Genomic DNA, 20,993 nt, shown 5'->3' on the forward strand with positions numbered 1-20,993 from the left:
CTTTGGTTAAATTCTCACACGCATAATGAAAAGGAAGATAACATTGAAGAAAATATATTATACTGGAAGATGTTTTTGCACATTGTATATTCAGTTGCTGCTTTCTGTACCCAGAGATCTTGTTACAGTCCAGACACTAGCATTGTTATGTTATTGAACCATCTCCTGTATCTATGCTATGTAAAGATTGCTCCCAAATTATCTCTGATCAGTTAACAAAGAGCTGATCAGCCTATGACTAGGCAGAGAAGGCAGGACTTTGAATCTCTGGAGAGGTCCCAAAAGAGATGAAGGAACGACCATGAGGAAAGAAGGCAGAGGTGGCCATGAGGCAAGAAGTCCAGAAGGAGTCATGATGAGCAAGTCACCAAGGGGTTCGCCATGAAGACATACACAGAACAGAGCAAATCAGGGCAAGACTCAAACTGCAAGTAACATGGAGCCTGTGGCTGGGAAATAGAGACCTTAGAGGGTTAGAATAGATAATTATCTGCCCAGATATAGTGGTTAAAGTTGCTTTTAAAAACTTAACAGGTCTTTCTGTCAATGATTTGGGAGCTAGAACTGGAGAAGATAAGGCTTTCATCCTTAATGATAGCCTGCAATATTAATTTACAACAAATTTAGTAAAGCAGTATGACAATGGAAATTTTTTTTAAGTTACTACTGATTTTAACAAGAAAGTAAGGATCGACTAGCTTTGCATAACATAAAGAAATGAACATATGACATTCTTATGTTTCAAGGCATAAGATCAAAGGCTATAGAATTTGGAAAAATGTTAAATCTTTGTTCTAGGAAGTAGTTTGGAGGGGCCTTCCATTTTATTTCAATAGTTTCAGGGATACTAAACAAACAATGAGATAATATTCAACTTCTTTTGACAAGATTGTGTTGATTAAAGATTTACTTACAAAGATTTTGGTGATAACCTTGTCTACTATAAAACAAAAGTTTATGAAAACATGACAAATTTACTCTCCTTCCTAGCTTGAAAAAAGATATATAATGTATGATTCAAGTGTTGCTACGGAGAATTAAACAGAAATGAACAGCTCAGGACTCCGAGTCACTACAATTTGGTTTTTCTTTCATTATTTTTCAGATCAACTGAACGTCAAACAATGACACATTTAAGTGGTGAGCATTACACTGTTTAATATCTTTATCTGGCTCTGAATTTTTTAAAATTTGTTTCTCATATATTACATCCCAACAGCAGTTATCCCCCTCCCCTCTCTTCACTCTTTCTCTACCCTAACTTCTCCTTTCCCCCAGAGCAGCCTCCCCCTCAGAAAAGAGCAGTCCTCCCAAGGACATCAACTAAACACAGCATAAAAAGCTCCAATGATACCAGGCATATGCATATCACATCAGGGCTGGATGAGGCAACCTAGTAAAAAGGGTCCCACAAGTAGGCAAAAGAGTCAAGGGCAGTCCCTACTCCCACTGTTAAGATTCTCACTAGAACACCAAGAACACCACTCAGCCATAATGCATATGCAGAGGATCTAGGTCAGACCCTGTCTTAGGGAGGGTATTACTGCTGTGAAGAGACACCATGGCCAAGGTAACTTATAAAGGCAAACATTAAATTGGGGTTGGCTTACAGTTGCAGAGATTCGGTCCATTATCATTATGTTGGGAAGTCTGGCAGTGTGCAGACAGCCATGGTACCGGAGGAGCCTAGAGTTCTACATCTCGACCTGCAGGCAGCCAGGAGGAGGCTCTGTCTGGATCACACTGGCCAGTCTTGAGCATATAGGTGAGACCTCGAAGCTCTATCTCTTTAGTGACACACATCCTCTAACAAAGATGCACCTTCTCCAATAAGGCACACCTCCTAATAAAGCCAGTTCCCATGGGCCAAGCATATTCAAACCACCACAGAGCCCCATAGGGTCTCTGCTCTCTGTGAGTCTCCATGAGTCCCTGTCAGTTGATGCTGTGGGCCTTGTTCTCAAAGTGTGTCCCTGACGACTCTAGTCTTTCCGATCTTTCCCCCTCTGCTCTACAGGACTCCCCAAGCTCTGCCTAATGTGTGTCTGTGGGACTCTGCATCTGCTCCTCACAGTTGCTGGATGAAGCCTCTCTGGTCTATTTGATGACGATTCTGCTAGGCTCCCAGAACATTTCTTTAGGCAGGAAAAAACAGTAGGTCAAAGGCTCTGTGGCTGGGTTGGTGTCCCAATCCTTCCACTTGAGGCTTTTCCTGGTTACAGAAGATTGTCAGTCCAAGCTCCATGTCTTCCATTACTAGCAGTCTTTAAAAGGGTTACTTTCATAGATTCCATGGAGTTTCCAATTCCAGTCTTGTCACCCACTATTTTCTCTCTCCCTCTCCCCTATCTGATGCTTCCTCCTCCCAACCCTACCCATCCCCAATTCCTCTTATGAAATCTATTCTATTTCCCCTCTCCAGAGAGATCTTTATGTCTTCTCTTAAGCTCTCCTTGTTACTTAGCCTCTCTGGGTCTATGGACTGAAGTATGGTTATCATTTACAACTAATATCCACTTATAAGTGAGTACACATCATGTTTGTCTTTCTAGATCTGTATTACCTCAATCAGGATGATTTTTTCCATAGTTTCATCTATTGCCTACAAATGTCATGGTGTTATTGTTTTTATAACAGCTGAGTAATACTCTATTGTGTAAATGTACCACATTTTCTTTATCCATTCTTCAGTTGAGGGACTAGGTTGTTTCCAGTTTCTGGCTATTATGAATAACACTACTATGAACATAATTGAGCAAATATCCTTGTTATAGGAATGGAGCATCCTTTGGGTATATGCCCTGGAAAAGTATCACTGGGTCTTGAGGTAGATCAATTTTACAATTTTCTGAGAAGTTAGTTTGCACTCTCGCCAGCAATGGAGGAGTGTTACCCTTGCTCCACATCTTCAACAGCATGAGCTGTTGCTTGTGTTATCTTTGGCATTCTGACAGGAATAAGATGGAATAAGTTGTTTTTATTTGCATTTTGTGATGGCTAAGGATGTTGAACACTTCTTTAAGTGTTTCTCAGCATTTTGAGATTTTTCTGTGAGAATTCTCTATTTAGATCTGTATCCTATTTTAACTGGGTTATTCAGTTTGCTTATGTCTAGTTTCTTGAGTTCTTTATATATTTTAGATGACAGTCCTCTGTCAGATGTGGAGTTGATGAAAATCTTTTCCCATTTTGTGGGCTCCTGTTTTGTTCTATTGGTGGTGTCCTTTACCTTACAAAATCTTTTGAGTTTCGTGAAGTTCCATTTATCAATTGTTGATCCTAGTGCCTGTGCTGTCGGTGTGCTGTTCAAGAAGTTGTCCCCTGTGCCAATGTATTTAAGGCTATTCCCCACATTCTGTTCTATTCTGTTTATTGTATCTGGTTTTATGTTAAGATATTTGATCCACTTGGGCTTGAGTTTTGGACAGAGTGATAGATATGATCTATTTGCATTATTCTACATGTCAATATCCATTTAGACAAACACCATTTGTTGAAGATGCTTTCTTTTTTTATTCAATATTTTTGGCTTCTTTATTAAAAAAAAATTCAGGTGTCCATAGGTGTGTGGATTTACATCTGGGTCTATGATTTGATTCCATTGATCAGTGTGTCTGTTTTTATGCCAGTGCCATTTGGTTTTTATTACTTCATCTCTGTAATACAGCTTAGTATCAAGGATACCTCCAGAAGTTTTTTTTTATTGCTCAGAGTTGTTTTAACCTCATAAAATGAATTTGGCAATGTTTCTTTTGTTTCTATTTTGTGGAAAAATTTGAGGAATATTGGAATTAAGTCTTCTTTAATTCTGCGCTAAAACCATCAGACCCTGGGCTTTTTTTTGGGGGGGTGGTGGTGGAAGACTTTTAATGACTGCTTCTATTTCCTTAGGAGTTATGGGTTTATTTAAATGATTTATCTAATCCTGATTTCATTTCTTTTAGATTTTCAAATTTTGTAGATACATGTTTTTAAAGTAAGACCTAATATTGTTTCTTTAGATTTTCTAAGTGTCTGTTGTTAGGTTCCCCTTCTTATTTCTGACTTTGTTAGTTTGGATATTCTCTCTTAGTTTTCTAGTTAATTTGAATAAAGGATTGTCAGGCTTGTTGCTTTTCTCAAAGAACCAACTCTTTGTTTCATTGATTCTTTGTATTGTTCTCTTTGTTTCTGTTTTATTGATTTCAACCCTGTTTCATTATTTACTGCTGTGTGCTTCCCTTGGGAGTATTTGCTTCTTTTTGTTCTAGAGCTTTCAAGGTGTGCTTATAAATAATTGGTATGAGAACTCTCCAATTTGTTCATGAAGGCCCTTAGTGCTGTGAACTTTCCTCTTACCACTCTCCTTGTATCCCATAAGTTTGAGTTTGTTGTGCATTCATTTTCATTGAATTCTAGAAAAAATCTATAAATTTCTTTATTTCTGCTTTGACCCCATAGTCCTTCAGTAGGGAGTTGTTCAGTTTCCATGAGTTTATAGGCTTTCCATTGTTTGTTTGTTTTTTTCTGTTGTTGTTGATATCTTGCTTTAATCCATGGTGGTCTGATAGGAAACAGGGAGTTATTTCAATTTCCTTGTATCTGTTGAGAGACTTGCTTTGTGACTGGTTTTGAGAATGTTCTATGAGGTGCTGAGAAGAAAGTATATTCTTCTTTGTTTGGGTACAATGTTCTTCAGATATCTCTTAGGTCCATTTGATTCATTATGTTTATTATCTGTTTAGTTTTTGTCTGGATGGTCTGTCCACTGGTGAGAATGGGGTATAAAGTTTCCCACTATTTTTTCATTAACTTATTTATTATTCACATTACATACTGATCACAGTGCCACCTCGCTCCTCTCCTCCCAGCCCTACCCTAACAAATCCCTCCCCCCATTATTCCCTCCCTTCTCCTCAGTGAAGAGGAAGCCCCGCTTCAGTACTGCCTTGTCCTGAGACATTCAGTCCCAATAGGACTAAGCACCTCCTCTCCCACTGAGACCCAACCAGGCAGTCCAGTTAGAGAAAGGGGATCCAATGCCAGGCAACAGAGTCAAAGATAGTTCCCACTCAAATTGTTAGGGAGTCCACATGACGACCAAGCTACACATCTGCTCTAAATATGTAGGGTGCCTAGGTTCAGCCCATGCATGCTCTTTGTTTGGTGGTTCAAGCTCTGTGGTCCTCCATGGACCCAGGTTAGTTGACTCTGTAGGTCTTCTTGTGTTGTCTTTGATACCTCCAGCTCACTCAGTTTTATCCCCCACTCTTCTACAAGTCTTTCCAAGCTCTGCCTGATGTTTGGCTGTGGGTCTCTATAGCTATTTGCTTCTGCTGCTGGATAAAACCTCTCAGGAGACAATTTTGCTACATTCCTGTCTACAAGTGTAGCAGAGTATCAGGGGTTGGTTCTCTTACAGAGGATGAGTTTCAAGTTGGGCCATTCCTCTATTGCTATGCATATTGTAGGCAGGATAAGTTTTAGGTTGAAGGCTTTATGAGTGGATTGGTGTTCACCTTCCCTCAATGGAAGTCCTGCTTGACTACATGAGGTGGGTACTTCAGTCTCCATAGCCTCCACTGGTAGGAATCAGCTAGAGTCACCCTCCTGGACTCCTGTAGCCTCCCCAGTCCAGGTCCGCAATATTCCCAGAGATGCCCCCCCACCACTGATTTCCATTCTCACTTCCAGCCCACTCCTGCCTCCCCACCCACACCTGATCAGCATCCCCATTCCTCTCCTTGCCTCCTCTCCTACCCTCTTCAGTCACCCCCATGATTATTTGTTTCCCCTTCTGAGTGAGATTCACACATCCTCCCTTGGGACCTCCTTATTACTTAGTTTCTTTGGGTCTGTAGACTATAGCATAGCTATCCTGTACTTCATAGCTAATGTCCACTTATAAGTGAGTATATACCATGTGTCTCCTTCTGGGACTGGATTACCTCACTCAGGATGATATTTTCTGGTTCCATCCATTTGTCCGCAAATTTCATGGTGTCCTTGTTTTTAATAGTTGAATAGTATCCCACTATTTCTGTGTGAGGTTCAATGTGTGATTTAAACTTTAGTAATGTTTCTTTTACAAATGTGAATGTGCTTGCATTTAGGACATAGATGTTAAGAATTGAAACATCACCTTGGGTGGATTTTTCCTATGATGAATATGAAATGTCCTTCTCCATCTCTTTTGATTAAAGTTGGTTTGAAGTCTATTTTATTAGATATTAAAATAGTTACACTAGCGTGCTTCTTTGGTTCATTTGCTTGGAAAAAAATCTTTTTTCAGCACGGTACTCTGAAGTAATATCTATCTTTCATATTGAGGTGTATTTCTTTTATGCAGCAGAAAGGTGGATTCTGTCTTGTATCCATTCTATTAGCCTGTCTTTTTCTTGGGGGAATTGAATCAGTTGATATTGAAAGATATTAATGACCAATGAGTGTTTAATTCCTGTAATTTTATTGGTGGTTGTGGTGGTGGTAGTGGTGCTGGTGTGTTGCTTTCTGTCTTTTAGTTTTTCCTGGTGTGAGATTATTTTTCACCTTTGTTTTAATGGGTGTCGTTAACCTCTTTGGGTTGAACTTTATCTTCTAGTATTTTGTATAGAGCTGGGTTTGTGACTAGGTATTGTTTATAATTGACTTTGTCATTAAATATATTATTTTCTCCATCTACTGTGATTGAAAATTTTGCTAGGTATAGTAGTCTGGGCTATCATTCATGGTCTCTTAGAGACTGCAAGACAGCTGTCCAGGCACTTTTGCTCTTGGAGTCTCCATTGAGAAGTCAGGTGTAATTCTAAAAGTTCTTCTCTTATATGTTGCTTGGCTTTTTTCATTTGTATCTTTTAATATTCTTTCTTTGTTTTGTAAATTTAGTGTTTTGATTCTTATGTGGCAAGGTTCTTTTCTGGTCCAATCTTCTTGTTGTTTTGTTTGCTTCTTGGAGCTTTACAGGCATGTCCTCCTTTAGGTTAGATTGTTTTTTCTTCTATGCTTTTGTTAAATATATTTTCTGAGTTTTTGAGCTGTGATTCTTCTCCTTCTTCTATTTCTATTATTCTCAAGTTTGATCTTTTCATACTATCCCAGATTTCCTAGATGTTTTGTGTTAGGAATTTTTAAAAATTTTGCTTTTTCTTTGAACAATGAACCTATTTCTTCTATCAAAATCTTTGATGCCTGAGATGTCTTTTCCATCTCTTGTATTCTGTTGGTGATGCTTGCATGAGTACTTCCTGTTCACTTCCATACATTTTCCATATTTAGAATTTCCTTAGTTTGTGTTTTCTTTATTACTTCGATTTCCATTTCACGGTATTGAACAGTTTCCTTCACCTGTTTGTTTTTCTTGTCTTTCTTGGCATTCATTAAGGGACTTATTGATTTCCTCCGAATTTTTGTATGTCTTTTCCTCAGTTTCTTTAAAGATTTTTTTCATTTCTTTTTTAAGGACCTCTATCATCTTTATTATAAAGTTAGTTTTAAAGTGTTTTTCTTGTGTTTCAGTTGCACTGAAATATTCAGATATTGCTATCCTATGGTATCTGGGCTTTGGGGGTGTCAGATTGTCATGGATGTTGATTGTGTGCTTACACTGGTGTTAGGCATATAGGTTTTGGATAATTATAGGTTTTGGTGCTGATTCCTGAGTTTGTTTTTGCTGAACTAGTGTTTTGTTCCTTGGTTTCTGCTTCATCTGTAATGTTCTGGTTTTTGTAGCCTGGATTTCTGACAGACAGTGTGACCTCTGATCCAACAGGGAGTCTCTGACAAGTTAGGGCTGGACTTCTGATGGCTAGCTTGGCCTTTGGTACAGTAGGAGGGGGTCTCTGTTCTTCAGATTGCTATAGCCTACACTTGAGCAGAAGTCTGATGGAGTGGAAACTCTATTTCCACTAAAATCAATCATATCAAAGATGTTTATTTTTAACTGGTTTTATTTAATGCATAGTGTATTTGTCACTCTCTTTTATAAAACTACCCCATGAGTATTCTCCTGAATCTCAGATGAGGAACATGGAGCCCATCAAAATGGCAGACAGTTTATGAATTTCAGATGGCTCTGGGTATCATTTTCATGCAGAGAGTCTTGTATTACATTGCCATCTTTATGGATCTATTATTGCTACACAAGTCAACTATTCCCAAAGTATTGCTGATCATTATTGGCAAGTGAATTAAGTTCTCATGAGTCAGGAGCTTTCTTGTAAACTAATGAATGTATAGGCGGGGTCTAAAGAATGGGTCATTACCATTAAAGGAATGTAGGATCCAAGTGAGAGCACACAGAATATGTTGCAGACTGGTGTGAAACAATATTCTGTTGGTATACAGTGAAGTCTTCCCTTTTTACTTTCTTAAATTTGAACACTCAACTATTTTTCAAGCTATTGTAAAATCAGTTGTTTTCTTAATTTCACTTTCATTCAGTTTATTTATTGCTGTTGATTTCCTTTTGTGTATATTAATCTTCTATTTTCTAAATTTGTCAAATTGTTTCTTAGCACTTATTAGTTTTTTATTAATTCCTTAGGACTATGTGGATATAAGATTATGTCATTTGCAAATAGAGGTATTTATATGTCTTTCTTATTCATCTGACTGCATTTTGTTTTTCTTGTCTGATTGCTTTGGCTAGAATCTCCAATGCAATGATTAAGTAGAAATGTTAAAGACAGATATTCTTTACTTATTCTCTTCCTTCAAATGGGACATCCAGTCTTTCACCATTAAAAACAAGAGGAAGATCATCTAATAAAATAATAAAGTTAAAATAGAATATTAGTCATGTTTTTGTTTATTTTGTTGTAGAGGTCAGTTATTGTGTTGAAGAAGTATCCTCAATTGCTAGTTTGTGGGTGTTTATTTCTTCTGTCACATTGAGGCACCCTCCAAGAACAAGCCAATAGATAAGAATTGAGAGTTGTGGTGATTTTTTGCATAAGACTTAAATGTCCTAATATTTTCACTTGAAACTGTCATTATATAATATGAAGGTAAATAAAAAGATCATGGTAATAGTTAAATTCTTTATTTGTAATGACATCAATCAGAAAATAAAAAACTACTTTCACAAGCTGAGAGTTACCTTATACTTTCTGCCAGTAGCACTTTTTTTTCAGACCTTTGTAGTACACTAATTTTGTTATAAAAATTATTTAAGACATTTCTGACAAAAGAACATTGCTTTCTGTACAGTGCTCTGAACCGATGCAGAACACATGTGGATTACTTCTCTGTGTGTCCCACCTAACATTATGGAGACCATAAATACAAGGTGCCTACATGATTATATGAGGAGGGTGTTTTTTTATTTTTATGAAAACACCAACAATCAAAAAATAAATTACACTCTGCTGTTATTTAGGTACTGTGGATCAGAATTCGGTTTCCCAGCACCTACACTTGTGGTTTCACAAGCTTCTAGACTAGGGCATGTGATGTACTCTTCTGACCCCTGGAGGCACAGCTACCCATGTATACACATACTCAAAAACAATTAAAGAAATAATTCTTGGTTTTTAATAAAAGAAAAAAACAACAAAATTAAAATGACTAGATAAAGAAGACCTTCTTAGGTTTAGTATTTTCTCTCCCTGTTTGACATTGGATTATTGAATTGATCCTGAGATGGAGGTTAATGTTTGAAAAACAATTTTAAGTGCCTTCCTTCTTGTTCTTGTTCTTGTGGGTTATTTTGTAGGTTAGTTTTGTATCTTTCATCTTCTTAGTTTGCCTACTCTTTAAATATACATTTGACATTCATAAACTTTACATATAAATATTTTTTTAGTGTGATAGTCAGTGGTACTGCTTCCTGACATCCAGTTTTCTCTTCCTTTTGGGTGCATGGATGGCTGAATGTCCTGGTCCCTTATGGTTAGGGGAAACTTTCATTCTAGTTCTGCCAATGATCTGTGAGTAGCAGTGATGTCAGCTGCCTCTACAGTAAAACACTTAGCTGCCTGAATGAATGTTCCCTTCCCTGACATGGCCCTTGATGAAGACAGACAAGTGCAGTTTCCATCACCCTGTGCCCTTGAACTGACATGAGTCATATTGCCTGATCAGTCACGACAGACATACAGCAGGACAAAGATATAAACTTTTATTGTTTTAAGACACTGAAATTTTGGTATCTTTATGTAATAGCAAGATGTAGATTGGCCCTCTATGTCCTTCTATAGTGTACTTTTAAAATTTTTTTATTTTATTTAATGTGTATAGGCATTTGCTTGCATGTATTTTATATACCTGTCTGAGTTCATGCCTGTAGAGTCCAAAACAAGGCATCAGATGCTCTGTGAAAGCTGTTAGAGTTTGTTGTGAGCCATGTGGGTGCTGGGAATTGATTCTGGATTCTCTGGAAGAGAAATCTGCTGATCCATCTCTTCAGCCACTTGTTTTTCTCGTTTATGACATGCGGCTGAGAATTGAACTCTAGGCCTCAAGCATGTGAAACAAACACCAGCACTTAGATTTTTAAAACTTCATTGCCTTTCAAGCCAGCATTATCCAACCACGCAGAAAACTTCTATGCTAACTCTGCATTTTAATTTATATTTTGTCATTGGCACAAAATATAATAGGATTCTATATGGCTTTTTCATCATTCTTCATAATGGTTAACCCTCCCTCTGGCAATACATCTCCCCCCAGTCTCCCTCTTCCATCCTTTCTAAGATTCCCCCTCAATACTTTTATATCATCTATATTCTAATGTTGAGGGTTGGTCTGGTGCTGCAGTCCCAAGGAGCTCTCAGGTACAAGAAATGATGTGTAAACTTTTCTTGCCAATCTTCTCTGACTGATTTAAAAAAAAAAAAAAGTGGCTACAGCCAATTACTGGGGAGAATACAGGTAGGCAGGGTTTCAGTTACAGGGCTGTAGTTCACAGGTAGAGACTAGGAAGGCAGAGAGAGAAGGAGAAAAAGATGGATAGAGCAGGAGGTCTCCATTACACTGGATGGACCAAAAGTTCATGGCCAAGAGAAGTGTACACTGAGGACAGACTGTTGGAGCAGAAATAACCCAGGGGATACTCAAACAGCAGGGAACTTGGGAGGTGCAGCTGAGAAATAGCCATTATTTAGGGGTAATTGCCCAGTGATTGTGCTAAAGCTGATTAAATAAATCAATAATACTGTCTACGTTATTGGGCAGGGGGAACTGGAAGTGGGTGTTGGCCAAATCAGAGTAAGAACTAACAGTTATTAACTCCCATACAACAATACTCTATTATTCGCCTCTCTTATGGCATCCCATTACCAGTCTCCCCTAGTCCTGGATTCTATGGGTTCTCAACATTCAATATACATTTAAAGATTAGAAGCTAGGATCCACATTTGAGAGACAATATGTGGCATTTTTCTTTCTGAGACTTGGTTACTTTATTCAGTATAATTGTTTTCAGTTTCACCCTTTTACATACAAATTTCAATTTTCAGCGTTCTTTAAACTGAATAAAATCATGTCTGTGTGTGTGTCTGTGTGTGTGTGTGTGTGTGTGTGTTTCATTTTCTTTATCAATCCATCAGATTATGGATATCCGGACTGACTCTATTTTTTAGCTATTATGACTAGATCAGCAATGAGCTCATTGGATATGCAAGTGTCTATATACTAGTGTATAGGCCTTTGGGCGTCTACTCAGGAGTTGTTGGCTGAGTCACATAGTAGATCTACTGCTAGCATTTTGAGGGATCTTCACACTGATTTCCAGTGACTGTACCAGTTTGCAGTCTCACCAACAGTAAATAAGGGTTTCTCTCCTTCAACTTAATGCTGGTGAGGATGTAACCGATAACATGCTTTTAACTGTCTTCTCAAAGCCCATAATGGTGCAGATGCTTCATTGCCATGGTTTTACATATTGGGAATTTAATTTTCTTCTTATCTATCTTTAATTAAAGATGGCACCCTCTAAGGTGTTGAATTGCTATGTCTTTGTGCTAATTCCCTGCTTCCCTGACCCAAAGTCATCATAATTTGTTTGCTCAAGACCAAGGGAAAGTATATCTTTAATTTAATGAAAGACATGGTCCATTTGCACATAGAACCCATTTTCCATCATCTACTTACTACCCCATTTCTCCTTTCATTCTGGAACCCAAGAACCGCCTACTCCCTGCCGTAACTTTAAGTGAAAACTTTCTGTATTTTATCTAGGATTTTTATAAAGGATGTTTCTACAGAATATGCAGTATACCAAGTTATTAAACCTGTTGGGGTTTTTTAGTTCAACCTTTTAAAATACTTTACATTGAGAAAAGGAGAAAGGGATGCATGAATCCCATTTCATGTTTATTCTGAAAACAAGGAAAAAGTGTGGAATGTATCCATCTCACTTATTTCTGAGCATGTTTATATTTCATAAGAGTCAAGCACACATGGACAGGTTTCTCCATTTCCTACTGTGGACTGGATTTGTAAGCCTTTCAATTTACAGGATAAAGTCAGTTTCTAGATCATTGTGGAGTTACTGAATCTGAGTGGACAGCCCACCACACACACACACACACACACACACACACACACACACACACACACACGGGGGTTGAGAGGAAAGGTGGCGTACAAGCTAAAAGCCACTAGTTACAAATTACAAACTATTGAACAAGAAGTATAATTTAGGAACAAAAGTGATGTGTGCCCACAAGGCATTCTTGAAAGTGATGAAAGAAAGTTGCACAGATTAGTGACTGGTCAAAGTTAGTGCCATGCTAAATTATGTTATAAATAAGCAAAAAAACTAACAGAATTCAAGTACTATTTGGTCACTAATTATAGGCCACTCAAGAAGCAACCACATTTGACTCAAAGTAGAGCTTTTTGGCATCATGTTGCATATTTTTATAGAAATTCTGGCTGCTTTTGTGAGGAACTAGATCAAACTTCCAAGGCTAGGTAAATACCTTAAATTATATCCTTATTTATGTGACCCTGGAGTTTCTTTTAGTACATGTATTAATTAATTGTAAGGGGCAAACACAGGATGGCACGTTATGTTTTGTGACTTTACATTAGTTTTCTTTCTCTTTTTTTTTTTTTTTTTTTTTTTTTTTTTTTTTTTTTTTTTTAGTTTTCTGTTTCTTACCATAAATCTAGAGAAAGAGAACTGGATGCCAGGGCTTGGAAAGTATCGGCTACTCTGTCGTGAGGGTTCTGGAATGATTTTTCTCCTCACAGATTTATTGGGAAGCCTCCTTGGATGCTCAAGATTTTCTCGTTTTTTCCTTTCAAGTTGCTCAAGTCTAATCACGGAGTTATCTGACCATAAAGAAGGCCTTGTGTGGAGAAATCCTGCTCACCACATTCCCTTGGCCACGCTGTATACAGCAAGCTTGAGGATGGTTCACACGCAAGTCTTGGTTAGGAGCTTTGTCAAGTGGTCTGGGACTGATTCTGACACCAGAAGGAATAGAAGCTAGGATTACACACCCTGACCTACTCAATACAATTATGCAATGCCACTTTTCCAGAAGGCAAGATCAAAACTCTTGGCCAAAAATCTATCTTCATCTTTATATGTTAACTCATGGGTGGTACTGGTTTCAGCTGACTTCATCTCAAATTATTTTGTAACATTTCTATTCTTTTAGAAATTATTTCTTTTACTTTTTGAGATTATAACATAATTATATCATTCTCCCTTCCATTTTCTCCCTCCAAACTCTCCAATATATGCCTCCTTGCTCTCTTCCAAATCCATGGCCTCTTTTATATTAATTGTTGTTATATACATATGTGTTTATTTCTATACATATATGCTCCTTAATATGTAAATACAATGTGCTCAGTCTATATAATGATACTTGTAGATGTGTTTTCAGGGCTGACCATTTAGTGTTGGGTAACTAATTACTATGCTCTTCCCTGGGAAAGACTCTTTCTCCTGCTCTCAGAACTCCTTAGCTGCCTGTCGTTTTCTGTCCGAGGTTAAGGTTTCTTTGGGCTACCCCCTGCCCACTTTAGTATATCTGATGCTGTGGTTCTTGTTTTTCGCTCATGTTTATGCAGTCATGTTGGGGAGACTCTAATGGGTCTGGTTTGTGACATTCTTGGGGAATACAATCTCAAAGAAATCTTCCTTGATCTCATGGCTGTTATAAAATTCTTTTTGAAATTATCACTGAAGTTTAGGTGAAGATGTTGTTTTATAGACATATCCATTAGGATTGGGCTCTACAATTGCATTTTAATTGTTTTTGGTTTAGTGATCTACAAATGATGCAAAGAGAAGTTTCTTTGATGAAGAAAACCTACCTGTGGGGGCTGGTGACATCATGGATCTTGAAGGAGAACCTACAAGCCACAATTTGACTGAACCAGTAAAATTTAAATGTTTCCATTTTTTTGTTTATATAATCTAACATAATCAGACTTTTGCTGATATTCTCGGACTTTTAAAATATCAACTTCTTGAAATTTTGTGAAGAAAATGAAAATTTGAATGCATATATCAACTTCAAAATAAAATCTTACTTTTGGGGGAAAAAAACTAGTATAAAAGAATTTTGTATAAATATCCACTACAACTCATATCCAGTCAGAAATATTTTGGAATCTATCTTTCTGGGAGTCTGGAAAAAGATCTGTCTTCTAGGGTCTAATTATTTTTGCTTTCTCCTGGAAAATGAAGGTGTTAGTTAGAACCTGAGGCAGTGCTGAGCCAGGATAACCTTCCCAGACATGACTGACTTACACAGACGAGTTGCATTTTTTTCTTAGAATGGAAATGTTTGAGTCATCAAGACCACCAAGAGTTAGATTGCTCCTCACAACTAAATAGAACAGTCCAGCTAATAGAACCAACTCAGTCTTCTGGATGTATGTTTGTGTTGCTGAATTTCCACATCTATATATCATAGGCAGTGACTGGCAGGGTCTAAAGAAAGCCAATAAACACATAAGTTCCTGCAGCAACCAAAGTGGTAGAAACCTGTGATTTCAAGTTACCATGTTTGACTTAAGATTTCTATTGCTGTTAAGAGACACCTCTGCCACAAAACCCTCATTAAAAAAATATGTAATCAGGGATGACTTACAGTTCAGAGGTTCAGGACATTGTCGTCCTGGTAGAAAGCATGGTGGTACACAGGCAGACATGGTACCGGAGAGGTAGCTGAGAGTTCTACATTTGGATCCAAGGGCAGCAGGAAGAGACAGCTAGCTGCTACATCTGGCTTCAGCTTCTGAAACTTCAAAGTGGCCCCAACCTCCAGTGACACACTTCTTCCAACAAGACCATACCTCCTAAAAGTGCCACTCCCTATGCACCTGTAGGTGCCATTTTTATTCAAACCACCATAAGTGTTCATCTGCACTAATCCACACTAGGGAAAAATTACAGATCTTGAAGCATAGGAGATTTTACTGTGGCTTAGAATCCTCTAGCAAAAGCCAGACATGTAGCATGGATTTAACAGAGGCTAGAAAACACACTAGCTGCATGTCAAGAGGAAGAATCTGATGGTTTTAGCAGACAGCTGCCCACCATTAGACCCCAGTATCTTCATGAATTTAGTTTGCCTAATTGTGAATTGATAGTTGTCCTGGGGATGCTGTGAGCTGAATGAAATGAGAGACTATAATATTCTAGAAGTCAGAGGAATTAATTTGCATAGAGAGGTTCCATAACCTACATGTGTGTTCTAGCCTTTACAGTTCCTAGGGCTATCAGAAGCCAAGAGGCAGAGCATAAGAGAGATGTGGAAGCATGATCCTCACCATATGTCAGGGGAGGGATGAAGGAGGCAGCCAGACCAGCACCACTGAAGCCAACCTGGATATGACTGCTGATATTTAACACATGGAGAATGGTACATAATTAAAAAAAAAAAAAAAAAAAACAGGTCCAGCTGAACAGTTACAAATAAACTCCAGCCATCTCTATGAAGACCTCTAATACTTATAAATTAGCTAGAAACTTATTTCAGACCTCTGTACTTATTCTTTATTTTGTTTTTGTCTAAAAAACCAGTTTCCACAAGAAATATGGAGGTGGATTAATGTGACTTCATTCGTATAACTGAGTTTATTAATTCCAGATCATACAGATTTCAGAATTCATGTAGGTTTATGTGACACTTCAGTGTCAAATATCCAGAAGGCTGAGCCCTCTGTGATAGTTCATCCAATTGCAAACCCTCGAGGTATATTCCATTGAGGCCACCTGACGCAGACCACTAGGTTATACTGTCTAACTCTTGAGCTACATCACTGAAGATGCAACACGCCTTTTCTTGAGAAGAGAACTTAGAAATACATTGGCCATGTACAGTTCTAAACACTGAGAGGAAGCAATGCATAGTCTGGGGGCACGACTCTATGCTTATCTGCTTGAATTCAACAAAGCACTTTCCCAGCTCTGTCTAGATGTGGATGGAGGATGGGAATGAGGGAATCAGCCTTAGACACTTGGGTGCTATTAGTGAAGAAGACAAAAATCATATCCTCATAATTCCAACAGATGGCATAGCAGAAGCACTAAGGCAGAAACACAAAGAAGGTACACAGTTGTGTAGATAATAAATAGATTATGTCTACTGGATAGTAGCTGAGAGAGCTCAGAGGAGATGCTGCGAGATGAGTCTCAAGAGAGCATTGGATTACAGACAGGAGAGATAATGTAAGAGGTGTGGAAATAAGAAAGGTCATGCATTTGGAAGAGTCATCTGACTTCACTGGAAGTGATTCAGTCATTTCTCAATAAATATTTATTGACTGTCTCTTATGTGCCAAATATTGGTACTCATGATACATCAATGAGCAGAAGAGATTATACATCATAGAACAAAGAAAACGTTCCTGACCTGGTTCCCACCCTGGGTGAGGAGAGAAGAGGAAATGTAAGAGAAACAAGAGGATAAGTGTAAAAGTCTGGAAGGCTGTAGACATCTGGGGGGGGGGGGGCTTGAACCCTTTGCCAATGATCTGGGTCTGGAATGATAATCTGGAATTTTGTATTGTGTGAGAACAAAATCTCTCTAAGGACAAATACTTCTCCCCAGAGAGACAATAAATCTGAAAAGAAGATTGCAAGGATGTCAAAAGTAAATGGGGGACATGGCAAAAACAAAAGAGAATGCCAGATACTGAGTTCTCGAGGGCAGGAGGATCACTTGTTTCTGTCCCGCCTGCTTCTTTGCACAGCTTCACACCCCTAGCAGGATTTGCTTCCTTGTAAGTGGACTGGTGAAAGAAAGGAGGGAATGGTGACATTATGGATTTCAAAGGGGAAGTAATCTTTAGAAAAATAGCATAAAATACTTCTCAAAAGATAAGTAAGTGCAGTAACTAGCATATGACCTTTTCCTTGGGAAATCAAATGTCTGTTCACCCCAGATGGGGTATCAGACAGCAACCAAAGTAAGGATTCAACCAGGCCCAGCTTGGTGAGCCAGTGAGTCTGTTGGGCTTAGCATAGGTGCAGGTTACTTACAGGAGCATGGGTGTCCACCTAACAGAAGCATCATTGACATCTCTGCACAGATGAAGACTTTCCCACAGCTACATAGATGGCTTCCTCTGACATGTATGCTTCCACTTTGTCTGTATTCTCTTGCTCTCTCCAAGGCCATGTGCATTGGGGACAGCACTAGCCACAGCTCATGAGAAGGCACAGGAAGGAATGGTTAAAATCACAGGCAGGCAAGATGCTAATGATCCTCCTGACTTTCTCCTCCCATGGGTGAACACCAGGGAGCCTGCACTTGACTGTCCCTTGACTGCTCTGAGGATGGTATCTGTTGTGTTCCAAGGACAGTGTTCCACATGGTAACTTAACCTTGTCAGCTGATCTCTTTGTAGCCTCTTATCCTCTGCCTTGTTTTATGCCTGCATAAAGATGGAATTCAGTAAACTAAATGTTTTTTGTTCCAATTCCCTTTATTTAGGGTCATGATAATCAGTGGGAGACACTAGTTGCAAAGGGCAAAGAGACTGAGAAGTAAGTGGTGGTCTCCTCTCTCTGGATCACTGCACTAACAGAGGCTTATCCCCCCCACCCCCCCACCTACCCCTGAGAAGACCATAGAACTTCACAGGCACCTGTGGTTCTTGCTCTCTTCTGGAGTGGCTCTTTCCTCATCAGCCTTTCTACATCAGCCAGAGCCTGCATGCATTGTCAACAATGTTTATCACCCTTAAGTTTTCCCACAGGGTCACATGGCTTCACTTAACATCACTTTGTTAAATTAACACGTCCGTGTGATGTTTACTGCCAGGACCATGACAAGTCAGATGACTAAAGTCACTTGAGAGTTGAAAATCCAAATAGAATAAGTCAGTGAGTTCACACTTTTCGAAAAGTAAAAGCTAGATTAGAGCTTTTTTTCGTCTGAATGATAAGGATAAATGGCATGAAGAATACACAAGCAAAAAGTCTCTTATTGTTTTGTAAACATGAGGAAGAAGTTCACCTGTGTTTGTTTCAACAAAATTAGCCAGGAGAACAGAAGAGAATAGAAGGGTAAATCTAAGACCTAGTAACTAGTGGGCCAATGCCTTAGAGAAGTCCGTTTAAATAGTACTGGCTAAGGAAACAAGGTGTGGTAGGAAACAGATGCAAGGTGTGGTAGAAAATAAGAATGTGAGGGCAGGGACAAGATCGGAAGGCTTCTGTCTTCAAAGCATGCGATGTAGCAATGTTTGCTAAGATAGTTATGGAAAACTGTTCACCATTTGAAGAAAAGAGAAAAAGAGAAAGGGCTTAACAGCTGTGACTTGAATTTTGCTCTGAAGTGATGCTCAGAGATGATGAAATCACTAAGCCCAAACTTGACCCCCACTGTAGTGAACGGGGCAATTAGAAGAAGCAAACCACCTGATGGTCACTGAGAACACTGGAAACTGAGCCACTGATGGCTGTGCTATGAGATTCCAACCTGGATAGAGAAGAATGGGGCTGAATAAAGGAGCTGTGCAGAGCTGATCCAAGTGCCAATCATCTGCTCAGTGCCCAGCACCGTAGACAGCACAATGTAGAATAAGAGATATACTTCCTATTTTCAAAAAACACACAAGCTGGCTGGGACAGTGCAGAAACCATAAATGACCTCATTCTGCAGATTGTATACTGGAATTTAGGAAAGACATTTGGAACCAGGTTCAAACCAGGTCCTAAGACCTTCATGAGGTTCATTCAGTGTCAGATAAGATATCAAATAATCTGTTTCACACCTGCATCTCAGCTTCCCAACAAATAAAGCAAGTATGAATCGATGGCTTCCTCAATGCCATTCCACAGTCATAGATATTAGGAGACACACCTGGTGCCAGGACTGAGGCAGTACAGAACTGAGACAAACAGGTCATCTTGTGCACCCCCCCCAAAAGGACAAAGTGATCAAGAAATGAACCCCCCATTAGGTTAAATTGGGACAATTTCACCAACATTATAAATCATAACATTTTATTATGAGCAAAGCTATAAAGTTTATAAGAACACATAGAACACAAATAAAAGACAGAATAAAACTCACAGGGAAAGAAGAGTCTAGTCTTTTAAGAATTTAAGAAATTTGAGAATTTTAGAAAACTTGATTACTCTCTATATCCATCTAGAAAATGCATCAGTCTTACTGACTTGTTCCCCTACTGATAGAGTAAGTAAAGAGAAAGCTGCAGCTTTGTACCACAGATGAATAAAATACATACACGCTTTCTATCAACCAAGCAGAGGCTCTGTTCACTTAGCAATGTGATGTAGGTACGAAATGCCTCCATATGGTGTGATGAGAAGGGTTTTTGTCTCTGTGGTCCTCTACTAAGTCTATAACCTCAGTATAATTACAGAAAGACATCAGATGAACTCAGCCTAGAGGGCTTCCTTGACAACACTATCTGAGGCTGTTTTATGTGTAGGAAAATGGAGATGTGAGGCTGATAAATTGCCGCCTAACCAGAAACAAAAAAACAAAAATGGGAAAACATAACAAGCAAATGTAATGTGCTACTCTGGGTTGAGTTCTGGAATAGAGTAAGGCTATTAAAATAATGGAAATCAAACAAAGTCTAAAGTTTAGTTAATTAAAAAAAAGATGGTCCAGGTGGTAGCTATAAGAATAACACTTAAGGCAATTTTATGAGATCCCATTTGTCGATTCTCGACCTTACAGCACAAGCCATTGCTGTTCTATTCAGAATTTTTCCCCTGTGCCCATATCTTTGAGGCTTTTCCCCACTTTCTCCTCTATAAGTTTCAGTGTCTCTGGTTTTATGTGGAGTTCCTTGATCCACTTAGATTTGACCTTAGTACAAGGAGATAGGAATGGATCAATTCACATTCTTCTACATGATAACCGCCAGTTGTGCCAGCACCATTTGTTGAAAATGCTGTCTTTTTTCCACTGGATGGTTTTAGCTCCCTTGTCGAAGATCAAGTGACCATAGGTGTGTGGGTTCATTTCTGGGTCTTCAATTCTATTCCATTGCTCTACTTGTCGGTCGCTATACCAGTACCATGCAGTTTTTATCACTATTGCTCTGTAGTACAGCTTTAGGTCAGGCATGGTGATTCCCCCAGAGGTTCTTTTATCCTTGAGAAGACTTTTTGCTATCCTAGGTTTTTTGTTATTCCAGATGAATCAGCCTCCAAACGCTGACACCATTGCATACATTAGCAAGATTTTGCTGAAAGGACCCTGATATAGCTGTCTCTTGTGAGGCTATGCCGGGGCCTAGCAAACACAGAAGTAGATACTCACAGTCAGCTATTGAATGGATCACAGGGCCCCCAATGGAGGAGCTAGAGAAAGTACCCAAGGAGCTAAAGGGATCTGCAACCCTATAGGTGGAACAACAATATGAATTAACCAGTACCCCTGGGAGATCGTGTCTGTAGCTGCATATGTATCAGAAGATGGCCTAGTGTGGGAAGCCACATGTGCCGTTGCAGGGTGGTGCTGGCCACCACTGGCCACCACGCATACATAGGCAGTAAAGTTTTTTCTGCCAAGATGAGGTTTTTGAGAATTAACCAAAATTAACCAATCAGATGAGAG

The 20,993-nt window shown here is 38.8% G+C and overlaps 2 long non-coding RNA genes across 2 annotated transcripts in view; one reads left to right on the forward strand and one right to left on the reverse strand.

Moving 5' to 3' along the window:
- The window catches only part of Gm32333, an 80,174-nt gene that overhangs the window by 40,617 nt on the left and 18,564 nt on the right, over positions 1–20,993 (reverse strand). The window lies entirely within an intron of this gene.
- Positions 951–14,318, forward strand: Gm39689. The gene is made up of 3 exons (XR_865690.1): positions 951–1,140; positions 1,613–1,765; positions 14,205–14,318. It is a non-coding gene; the product is annotated as a predicted gene, 39689 (long non-coding RNA).

This window comes from Mus musculus, chromosome 1 (genome assembly GCF_000001635.26).
Source record: "Mus musculus strain C57BL/6J chromosome 1, GRCm38.p6 C57BL/6J".
Classification (NCBI taxonomy): Eukaryota; Metazoa; Chordata; class Mammalia; order Rodentia; family Muridae; genus Mus; species Mus musculus.